This window comes from Salvelinus sp. IW2-2015, unplaced genomic scaffold (assembly GCF_002910315.2).
Source record: "Salvelinus sp. IW2-2015 unplaced genomic scaffold, ASM291031v2 Un_scaffold1212, whole genome shotgun sequence".
NCBI classification, from domain to species: Eukaryota; Metazoa; Chordata; class Actinopteri; order Salmoniformes; family Salmonidae; genus Salvelinus; species Salvelinus sp. IW2-2015.
Genome location: NW_019942780.1, coordinates 33,777 through 45,837, shown reverse-complemented (window position 1 = coordinate 45,837; position 12,061 = coordinate 33,777). Strand labels below are relative to the sequence as shown.

Sequence of the window (12,061 nt, the reverse complement as noted above, 5' to 3'; positions counted from 1 at the left end):
CATTCTTCTATGCAGATCTTCAGTGGGTCAGTTTGGATGAGGAAGCGTTGCTGCACAGCTATTTTCACGGGTTCAAGTCCGGGCTCTGGCTGGGCCACTCAAGGACATTCAGAGACGTGTCCTGAAGCCACTCCTGCGTTGTCTTGGCTGTGTGCTTAGGGTTGTTGTCCTGTTGGAAGGTGAGCCTTTGCCCCTGTCTGAGGTCCTGAGCGCTCTGGGGCAGGTTTTCATCAAAGATCTCTCTTTACTTTGCWCCGTTCATCTTTCCTTCAATCTCACAGTGCCTGCCGCTGAAAAACATCCCCACAGCATGATGCCACCACCACCAGCACCATACTTCACCGTAGGGATGGTAACAGGTTTCGTGACGCTTGGCATTCAGGCCAAAGAGTTCAATCTTGGTTTCATCAGACCAGAGAATCTTGTTTCTCATGGACAGAGTCCTTTAGGTGCCTTTTGGCAAACTCCAAGCGGGCTGTCATGTRCCTTTTACTGAGRMGTGGCTTCGGYCRTGCACCTCYACCATAAAGGCCTGATTGGTGGMRTGCTGCAGAGATRGTTGCCCTTCTGGAAGGTTCTCCCTTCTCCACCGAGGAACTCTGGAGYTCTGTCAGAATGACCATCGGGTTCTTGGTCACCTCCCTGAMCAAGGCCCTTCTCCCCCGATTACTTTGTTTGGCCGGGCGGCCAGCTCTAGGAAGTGTTTTGSTGGTTCCAAACTTCTTCCATTTAAGAATGATGGAGGCCACGGTGTTCTTGGGGACCTTCAATGCTGCAGAAATTATTTGGTACCTTTACTCAGATCGGTGCCTCAACACAATCTCGCAGCTCTACGGACAATTATTTTGACAGGTGGACATCTCAAGGATCATCAATGGAAACAGGATGCACCTGAGCCCAATTTCGAGTCTCATAACAAAGGGTCTGAATACTTATGTAAATAAAGTATCTGTTTTTAACTTTTAATACATTTGCAAAAAATTATAAAAACCTGTTTTCGTATTGTCATAATGGGGTATCGTGTGTAGATTGATGAGGAAAACATTTAATTTAATCMATTTTAGAATAAGTCTGTAACGTAACAAAATGTGGAAAAAGTCAAGGGATCTGAATACTTTCCGAATGCACTGTATACACAAGCAACACACACACACACACACACACACACACACACACTTACCTTTTAGAATAGCACCTAATTCAAGATCCTCTGTCTCGTCAAGTCTCAGCTTCTACAGCTAATCATCTCTGGGATCTCTTCAGCCCTGGACCAATCAGAAGAAAGTCAGATTTAATACCAAACCGCCATAAAACAGATAGCTACAAAAAACAACAACATCTGTTCACACACAATCCCAATTAGCCAATAGCTGTATGTATCAGACAATAGGGCTGTTCCGTGTCATTTCAGAAAGCCATGACGCCCACCATCTCAGATTCTTCTGAAATCCTTTGTTAGAAACATAAGATAAGCGTTCCGGAAACTTACTTTTGTTGAAATGCAATTTGATCTGAGAAATGAAGCTAATTGATTTGACCCAAATTGTCMATTTTAATGTTTACGATTCAAATAATATTCAATAATTATAGTACCTAACATGCAATATGGATCAAACTTTTTTCTAACACTAAGCATGTTTCCATCCACAGTTTTTATGCAAGTAAAGTCATACCATATAAAAATAATCACAACAGCTGTGATGGAAACAGGGAGTTGCAGTACAATTTTATAAATAACCGACAGATAATTTGTGCGTTCGACGCGGTGGKTAAAGGTATGTGTCGGTAAAAGTATTATGTGAGAAATGGTGGWAGAAASGCYTTTATGTGCAAATATTGACATAACAACCATCATATTGAAGTAAACTTGGAGTCACGTGATGATATGGTGTGTGGTCCTCCCACTACGACTCGGGAAACTACGCAGTTTATTAGGCAACATATGAAATAACTCATGATGAACTTCACAGGGTGKTGAAAGAGCACAGTGATCTTGATGCTCCTTTCCAATAARTAAAGTTTCCTATTCTGGTCTGAAATGGACGTTAGGTACTATATTTATTATTATATGAATAAATTAAAATAGCCAACTTGGGTGCAATCAATTWGCTTAATWTCTCAGAAATCTAATTAYATAAATAAAGAAATAATGTTTCCCGGAATGCTTATCGTATCGGTTTCTAAATACAGAAACGATTTCAGAACAATCTGAGATGGTGGGTGTTGAAATCCTCTTTCTGGTGCTTTATGAGGTGGAGTGACCCAATAGCTATACTCATGTTATTACAACAGACAACGTAGGTAGACTTCTCCAGAACGATAACGAATCTCAGAAACCAGACAATAGCCAGACCTGTCTAACACTGCATTTATCAGTCAGAGTYAGGAGACAGACAGGGACTTTAGATATTAGTATGACTGTCTAACCTCCTCTCTCTCTGTCTCGCTCTCTCCCACGGTTACTAAGAACATGGAGACGGCGAAAAATAATCACCCCTCCTCTCTTCTCCCCTGCTTTGACTCCCTAGTCAACACGGCGGGTGTGTGGAAACCCAGGGAGGGCAGGAGGGGAAAGGGTGAATCAGCAGGGGGCCGACAACACAAAGAGAGAGGGGGCTCACAGACACACAATGGTGAGAATAACTGTGTTAGAGGCACAAGGGCTGTTGCTACATAAACAACAGTAGCCTCTCTCACAGGAAGAGGTCAGCACGTTAAGTCAACTATCACACGTGAAACTGTAGCGCAGCAACAACAGAGAGGGAGGGAGAGAACAGGAGAGAGAGTAGAGGCACAGAGAGACCGATGAGGGAAAGAGAGAAAAGGAGAGAGAGGAACATGAAACTAACAAACGTGCAGCATGGGGAACTGAACACTGGGGATGGGTGAGAAACAAACTTCAGATAACATTAGGAAGCTAAGACACAAGCTCTCTCAAGTTATATAGAGAGAAAGACAACTGATTATATCTGTCAGTACGCTGTGTGTATGTGTTATGATACGCTGCATCCGGGGTGTCACAGCACAGGGAACCCCCCCGGGGAGTGAGTCAGCACCACGCCCAGCGGTTGGTGGAAAGGGCTTACCCCAAACCCCACCCCCCTTCCTCCTCCCACTGGTGACCGGGGGCGTTGCTAGTGACGTCTCAGGTGCCGTCATCGGTGGTTAGTGAACCGGTGTTATGGTGAAACATGTAGATAGGCAGGTCGGGGGTTTATGCCTAACACAGGAATCGCCAGACCACCTTACCATGATAAAATTACAGTGGGGCTTATTTGTCACTTTTAGATGCTGTGTTCTCTTGTGGTGTTGCCGATTTCCCCAATTGGGTGAGGGAAATTCCAACTAACTACAATGAAGTTACCACACAGACCGCAGAATCTCACCAGCAGAATTAACATTGCAACTAAGGAAGTTGTGCAACATAACAAATGTTTGAATGTGTGAATTCCCGCGGCAGCCCCTGTATGTCACCTGGGTAACAGTGAAACTTCCATGACGACAGACGTTAAAGACCTGTTCCAGTCAACACCTCCGTCATCCTGGTTACGGCATCACACACCTGGCTACCACTCTGGTAGAGAGAGGCTAGGGCCATGCCATCATCATCATGCTAACCGTTGCTAACCATAACTACCAAAACATTACTCAAGACTCACAATTCTAATATACACTGAGTAAACAAAATATTATGAACACCTTCCCCTCACATAGATTTCACCTGGATTCACCTGGTCAGTCTATGATCTCTTMTTGATGTTACGTGTTAAAACCTCTTCAATCAGTGTAGATGAAGGGGAGGAGACAGGTTAAATAAGGACTTTTAAGCCTTGAGACATGGATTGTGTATGTGTGCCATTCAGAGGGTGAATGGGCAAGACAAAAGATATCAGTGCCTTCGAACGGGGTATGATAGTAGGTGCCAGGCGTACCGGTTTATGTCAAGAACTGCAATGCTGCTGGGTTTTTCCACTCAACAGTTTCCTGTGTGTATCAGTAATGGTCCACCACCCAAAGGACATCCAGCCAACTTGACACAACTGTGGGAAGTGTTGGAGTCAACACCTTGTAGCGTCAATGCCCTGATGAATTGAGGCTGTTCTGAGGGTAAAAGTCAATATATTCTTAATGTTTTGTACACTCAGTGTACTCAGCTTTGAATAGTAGTGTACTACTATGGCTGACMCTGTAAAACAACACATTTCTCTGCACATATTCGGTGTATATGAAAGAAAAAGAGGTATACTATGATAAGCCACAAGAAGTCAACTACCACTGTTACAAAGCTAAATACAAACATTCGGTCAGCCACTAAATCACCCCACCCCCCGCCTGACTCCAGTAATGAGACAAACAGAGAACTCCCCTGCCAGCCTCATAGTGGTTTGGTCCAGAGCCAGACAGGCGACATAGAAGGGCTCAGTTAAACATAGATAACAGACTACGAACACACACAGAGACAGCGAGTGAGAGAGACAGAGAGAGCGCAGGAGAGAGATAAAGGATGACGTAAAGATGACGACCTACAGACACTAGTTCCTGACAGGCCGAGAGATAAGTGATCGATTTGATTAGAAAGGGAGAGAGAGAGAAAGAAGGTTCCGGCGTGTCTGGCGAGCGAGAGATGAGGGAGGAGGAAGGCCTGTGGGTTTCTCTCCACACTGGTCCATTACATACCTGGGCCCAAAAAGGGATTGAGTTTAAGGAAACACACACACACACACTCAGCCAGGAACACACAGCCTGCCTGCGTCCGTTCCGTTGCCAGGCTCCCACAGCGTGTGTGTTTGTGTGTGTGTGTGTGTGTGTGTGAGATGCAGGCTAGTTCGTCACCAACGCCGCCAAGCTTTTCCCACACACACTACCGCCTACACAAACCGGGAGAGCACCGATATGGTCAAACACACACAGAGAACATCCTACAGCGGCTATTCATGGTTAGTAGAGAACAGAGGTAACTCTCTCTCTTCCTCCACACTAACTATAGTACAGCACTGCTGACCCGTCTCATTAGGGCTAGCTGTTTGGCCTTCTAAAACTGACAACCTCTCACCTTTTTACTGTCACACCAGGTCTTTAACCCTGACTGTTGCCCCAAGAATAAGGGTAGACAACACAGGCTGAAAAGAAGGTAGTGTTTGTATGTGCCTATTTAGGCCTCTGCACAGCTTACTGTTGGATTCAGTTGAAACGCACTCAGAGAGAACCGGAGCGAGAGMGAGGGCTGAAATATGTTCCTATCCCCCATTCTGTTGGAGAACGTGGATTGTCATCCTGGCTGGAGKGAAGCTGAACATGTGTGGTTTCTGAAAGTCGGTCCAAGTCACAGAGTACACTCAGAAGGAAAGACATGCCCACACCTCTCTCTCCCTCCTCTACCATGACTTTTACTGACAGACATGGTGAAATGTTCGGATATATACATTCTAGTACATGTACAGGGCTGAAAGTCTAGTGTGGTATTTTGGAAGCCTGTTGGTTTACGCAGGTTGAGGAGATGGAAACAGCAAGAGCTGTTTTATCTAACCGCCATCGCACCTGTGCTTGTAACAACTGTCAGAGAGAGTGTGTGTGTGTGTGTGTGTGTGTGATTTCACTGTTAAGGACAGTACACACACAGACGTAGTGCACGTGTGTGACGCTGAGAAAAAGGAGAAGAGGGAGAGACGCTGCTCTGAGATCAGACAGGAAGCTGCCGTCAGAGTCTCAGGAAGTAGCTAAGCCTCCCTGAGGTGTGTGTGTGTGGATGCCTTGAGGAGGGGAGAGGGCGTCAGTAGTAGTTTCCTGCGGAACAGAAGCGGTGTGCGCGCGTGCGGACAAAATAAGAATGTGTAAATATGTGACTGAGTGAGAGTAAACCTGAGTCAATACAAAACCATTAACAGGGTTTCACCTCTAAAACCCTTGAATCCATGTGAGACAGGCATGATGTCATCCTGTCATCCACGTGTTTAACCAAAGACACATGCTCTACAGCAGATGTGAAAACAAACGGAACAGAGACATTTGAACTTTAACTGAYGATAAACAAGGCTGAAGGCAGTTTTTTTTCTCTTGATTGTCCGCTAATAAAGTTTGAGGGGGCTGATTGACGCGTGTGTGTGGGTAGGGTAAGGTTATTTCCAGTCAGTCACTCAAGCAGATGTCCTCAACATCTCTTTCGCAGAACAAGACTTCACAAGAAGGGGTGACGTTCTTCTTTTCACGTTTTCCAGAAACAGCATGACTTCAAGCGGGAGATAGTCAGTCAGACCAAGAGCCCATGCCTTTGTCTGAGCACTTACACACAGATGTGCGTGCCAGTGTGTGTGAGCATGTGAAGCAGTGACTCACTATACGAATGTCTGTGACATGTACGTGACATTTGTGCCGCCGAAATCTGAACGACCATATGCGTGTGTTTACGTTCACTATCGACTAAACACTTGATCAAACTCACTCACTTTCCCGTTCCTTCACTTCAAAAAACCCAACCTGCCTGCCTTTTCCCCGAACACGGCGGCTCACAACATCACAGGGAAACGGCGTCACACACGACACCCTGCTTTCTCTGTATGAGGGTACCAGAAAGGGACAGAACAGCCCAAAGTCCCCCTCCCCCAGCCAGTGTCTTCAGTACTACCCATGGCCTCACTTCCCAGAATCTAGAGCAAGACAGACAAACAAACAAGTCAGCACCCTGATTAGTTCCCCCAAAAACACACACACAGACCACAACAGAGCCGAGACTCTGTTTCCTAGACAACGGTTGCCGTGGTATCGGTGGCATCGCGGCAGACGGTTATTAAGGTGGAGAGAGAGATACAGAAATAGAGAGAAAGTACTTTCAAGAGAGATTGACTTCTTTCTCCACTATTCTCTATTCCCTAGTACAGATTAAACATTCTCCATTCCCTAGTACAGATTAAACATTCTCCATTCCCTAGTACAGATTAAACATTCTCCATTCCCTAGTACAGATTAAACATTCTCTATTCCAAGAACAACATTAACATTAAGGTCAACCTGTAGTACTGGCAGGTTATTTAAAGGGACCACGTGCAATTAAAAACATACATTTCAGACAGGGAAATACGATGTGTGCACCAGAGTTAGCTAAGCACAGACACTTTTCATCAGCAGCCCCTCATTTTCGAGCTGACCCTAAACACACTCCCATCTGAGTGTGTGCGCGCCAATCGGGACAAAGCAGAGCAGAGAACATTACTGACGGTAGTCAACAAACCTCTTGGACTGAACGCCCCCCCCCCCCAGAGATAGGAGTGGGAGTCTGTTGAGAATCAGGTTGTCCTTTATGTTCCTTCCAAGAGCTGGAGGTCTGCGATCATGTCTCCACTGAACAACAACATTAAGGACAACCTGACCCTCGACACACTCCGACCCCTATCTGAGCACGTGTGTGTGCCTGCCTATCGGGACCGAGCAGAGAACATGACTGTCGGTAGTCAACAAACCTCTTGAACTGAAAGTTCCCTATCAGAGTCAAAGCCAGATGAGGTACAGCTACCGTTCAGTGTTTATATTATAGTTGGTAGGTAACAATTACACAGCGCTAGTTCTCTCTGAACAGACATAAAGCAGTGAGAATGATGCATTTATGTTGTTACGCCAGACTGAACTGTGTGTTCATTTAGCCCAAAGAACACTGGACTGTTTGTTTACCGATTGTCCTCACCTCTCTCTCGCTCTTTGTGTTTCTCTTTTTCTAATACTCACCTCTCTGTCCTCTCCCTCTCTTGCTCTTTCCAACACTCATTCTTGGCCTCTCTCTCTCTCTCTGAGGGGTTGGAGTAAAGTAGTCACTGAGGTGACAGAGGGAAAAACAGTACATTCCTTCCCTGTGTGTGTTGTGGTGTGTTAGTCATACACACGCACGTTTGTACACCTCCCTTTCACCTCTGCATCATCGGTGGCACTTTGCCAGGGATAACGGAACTAAAGAATAGTCACAGATCCCCACGAGGGCGCTTCATGACACACACACAGGCGGTTCTGGAACTTCATAACAGGAACACATATGGCTCTAGAACAGTAGAACGTAAAGACAGAAACACAGAACTACCTCACCGACATAGTCAACACACACGGTGTGGTACACCAGCCATTCCTACCGGTCTCCATAGAGTCACAGCTAGAGGCCTCAACACTGCTGGGTGGAATTCCACACAGAGCTGCCTGAGCTTTACCCCAGTAATTCCTAGCACCTCCTCTCTCTCTCCCTCCTCCTCTCACCCACCCTGCTTCTTTGCTCTCCTATCAATACACTTGCTCTTATTCTTTATTCTAAATGGACCTCGAGGCCCTACTCTCTATAAACCACTCCTGTATATTTGAAAGGATTGAATAGGTGGAAGCAATATGTACCGGTCTTCATTTTCATCTGAAAAGGTTGCCTGATAATATGTTGGACTGTAATCAAGATGTCCTGCTAGATGTCTGAGATAGGACAGAGGTTCATGTTATTGTTTGCAGCATGACAAATGCTGTGCTCCACTTCCTTGTTGAAGAAATTACACCTTTCGTTTCAGGTAGAGTAAAACAAGGCTTTTAGTGTCTGACATCATCGAGTTAGTTCCCCTTGCGTCTGACCAAAGTAACCACCCCCCCCCCACACACACACACACACAAACACACCCAATATGAAAGTTTGTTTGTTTTTTCACGGGCGCAATACAATGAAAATAATGTCAGAGGGCCTGAGACAACATGAGAAGTTCACACGATACACCGACACACTGATCCCATTTCATCACAACCTCCCTCAACGACTGAGGAAGTGTTAGGTGACTAAGACATGTAAACTAGCCTACTGACCCACATTACTCATGCCACAAACACCTCCTACACAACCGCCACTCATCCCCTACACACACAAGCCACACCTGTTTCTACAACCAATCTCACACCCACCACCTGTCAATTATGTAAGAAACACCATCCTGAAAACACCACGGGCCAAACATCTTTATCCATCACCTATACACACACACTTACACTTTCTATAGCCCTGCTTATTCCCCTTTCATCAGTGTTGACTCAAGTTGAGCCTTAATATGTAACTTTTCGGGAAACCCGAACAAATTCACATAGCATTTTTGCAACCTGTAAATGGCGGAGCGACTTCTGCATAGAGCATCTTTAAAAAATATTCTGACAAATATGTGGTGTGTGTACAACTTTAACGGTACGTATTCGTCATAGAAGTAGTAGAATGGGCGGCGATTGTTCATTCACTCGCATTTAGATCACGGGATGGAACACATGGGGGCGGGTGATTCAAGCCAGAGCAAGAAGCAGTCACTTGGCTACTATTCAGCCAAGAAGCTAGAGCTGTATGATAGGAGAAAAAAAGAGAATGTATTTTCGTACGCAGCTTTCAACCTGTCCTAACTTTACAGCTCGAGACTTCAAAGAGTCACAAACAAGAAACACGCCACTCGTTTCCATGTCTATCGCCTTGATTGATCGGAAGTGGGGTTCAAAGGGTTTCACCGACCCCATGCCAGCACACGCCGGTCCTTAGAACAAGGCTCGGTTTATAACGGCCCATAAAATGCATAGCACCGAGTCGAGTTCTTGCATGAACGATTTTTTTTTTTTATCCCGTCAAATTATCATGAATACCGTCAATAACAGGCTAACTTTCCAACCGTGTTTCAATTGCTTGTTCTGTGCTATTTCTCTAACCTGACGGCTCTTTCAGACAGAAAGGGGTATTTTGAGACAGTGAGTGACACACCAAAACCAGACCAAAAACACCACCCTCCCCCCGTGGACGATGCAAATGACTTCCTTTCAATTCGGCTCTTTGTGTGCGAAAGGAAGGTCTGACTTGGGGCAATACATTCGCTTTATAAGGCAGCTTGCCTACCTCCCTCTGTCTGCCCATCCCCACTCAACACTTCCCCAGTCAGCCCTCCCACAAACAAAGGCCCGGAGGAGGGGGAGATCTTTACACAAGCCATTTCTTTCTCCCCCCTATTCTCCCTCCATATATTCCTCTTATCTGTCCCACAAACACACGTGGGGTGCTGCTATGTCTCTGAAGTGCCTCCCTCTTTCTACTGTCAAAATAAATTCACCAAAACAATCGCACAAGCATCAAGAGAATTGACTATAGTCTTGTTGTAATTTACGCATTCAACCCATTATGTAGACTGTATGTTTGTCATTACATATGAGCTAAAATGGGAATTATAATAGGCGACGTATTCCCCATGTAATATATTTGATACAAACGACAAGAGATAACAAGGCAGCGTGAGCAAACAAGTCTTCCGGTTTCATTAACTATTAAATGTTGTACACTGTAACGTCACCAGGCTCATTGAATATCAACTCCTCGACACTGTCGCTAAATTTCACTTTCTGAACGGGCTCTCTTGTTATCGACATGAACAAACAAGGCGAAGAGAAAACTACGAAAAGCCCAAGTAGACATTTCCAGATAACTAAAGTTTTACGAAAAAAATAAAATAACTCGTCCTACAAGATCTCAAGTAAAAACGGCCAATGGCAACATGTCTCTCTGTGTACATTAGACAAACAGCGACGCAAGATAAAGTTACATTTTACATTCGAATAGTATTGCAACAGAATGTAACCAGCTCGTAATAAAGACGTTCACAATGTAACACAGAAGTTATAAAGATATTCACAATGTAACACTGTAGTAATAAATATATTCACGTACTGCTGTCTGGAGTAGTAGAAATCCTTGAGAATATTTCCAAAACAAACGAGCTTTTTTCACTAGTAAAAATATTTCAGTGTGTAACACTGTAGTCCGTATTTGCTGAGTTTCCTGAATCCAGGCAGTAGTTGGAGCTGTATCTGCAAGTTTCTCTCTCTGTGCAGCTAAATTCCAGCCACTCAGACAACTGACTCAGACAAATGTAACATAGTTCACTTAGTCTCACTCGCTTCCTTTCGAAGCTCTTGTAAACTTGTATCACTTGACGCCCAACTAATGTCACTCTGTCTGGCTTTGAAATCCTAGTTTCAGTCGACAAGCGAGATAGGCTTTTTATTATTCCGTTTGTTTTCTCCCTGCCTTCTATCTTTTTACAGTCCTCGTCTTCTTCTCACTCTCTCTCTCTCTGTCGACATAAGGCAATTAGGTTACGCTGAGTCGAACTGTGTTTTAAAGGGACAAGTCTCTTGGCTCGGTGCTCAACCTATGATGCTATCGCTACAGATTCACACACCAACCCACTGGCTGCGTCTTCCACACACCGACACGACACGCCCCTCCTGCGTCCTGCTCTGTCCGTCCGCTCGCTGACGTCACCACACCGTCCCCGGAATTCCCTGACAGAGCAAACTGGCATCGAATACCGAGAGACTCACTCTAGCCGCGACTACCGGGGCGTGTTCCTCTGCCTCTGTGTGTGTGTTTTTTTAAGGTGGGCTCGCTTCGTGACTGACCTGCCGGTTGATCACCCGGACAGCTTTTCCGTCTGACTGCCTATTTTTGGACAATGTACCATCCTGACATCACAGCTATTAAAGCCTTTATAGTAGCCTGCTGTAGTCTAAAATGATCCCATGTTGATCTAAGGGCAGTAATACCATCTATAATTGATATCCTGCCCGATAAATGAATATAATAGCAAAGACTAGAATAGATTACAAATACAGAATAATATGAAAATATCTTATACCCTGTTATAAACCATTTATAACATCAATAATATCAATGGTTAATTATAATAACTGATAATATTAATGAATATTCATAAGTCAATGTACTGTCTTAACATTTGCCTTAACATTTTTCCACAATACACTCTATATACACAACTATGTGGACACTCCTTCAAATTTGTCGATTCGGCTATTTCTGCCACACCGGTTGATGACAGGTTTATAAAATCGAGCACATAGCCATGCAATCCCCATATAAAAACATTGGCAGTAGAATGGCTTTACTGGAGAGCCCACTGACTTTCAATGTGGCACCGTCATAGGATGCCACCTTTCCAACAAGTCAGTTCGTCAAATTTCTGCCCTGCTAGAGCTGCCCCGGTCAACTGTAAGTGCTGTTGTTGTGGAAACGTCT

General features: G+C 44.8%; 1 protein-coding gene across 1 annotated transcript in view; it reads right to left on the bottom strand.

Moving 5' to 3' along the window:
• kdm6ba (lysine (K)-specific demethylase 6B, a) overlaps window positions 1-11,166 on the bottom strand; it is a 30,266-nt gene extending 19,100 nt beyond the window's left edge. Inside the window, exons 1-2 of the mRNA XM_070438822.1 lie at window positions 10,694-11,166; window positions 1,181-1,265 (exon numbers count right to left, since the gene is read on the bottom strand). The gene's annotated coding sequence lies outside the window, so the exon portion shown is untranslated. The remainder of the gene's footprint in view (window positions 1-1,180; window positions 1,266-10,693) is intronic.
• Between the last annotated feature and the right edge of the window lie 895 nt (window positions 11,167-12,061).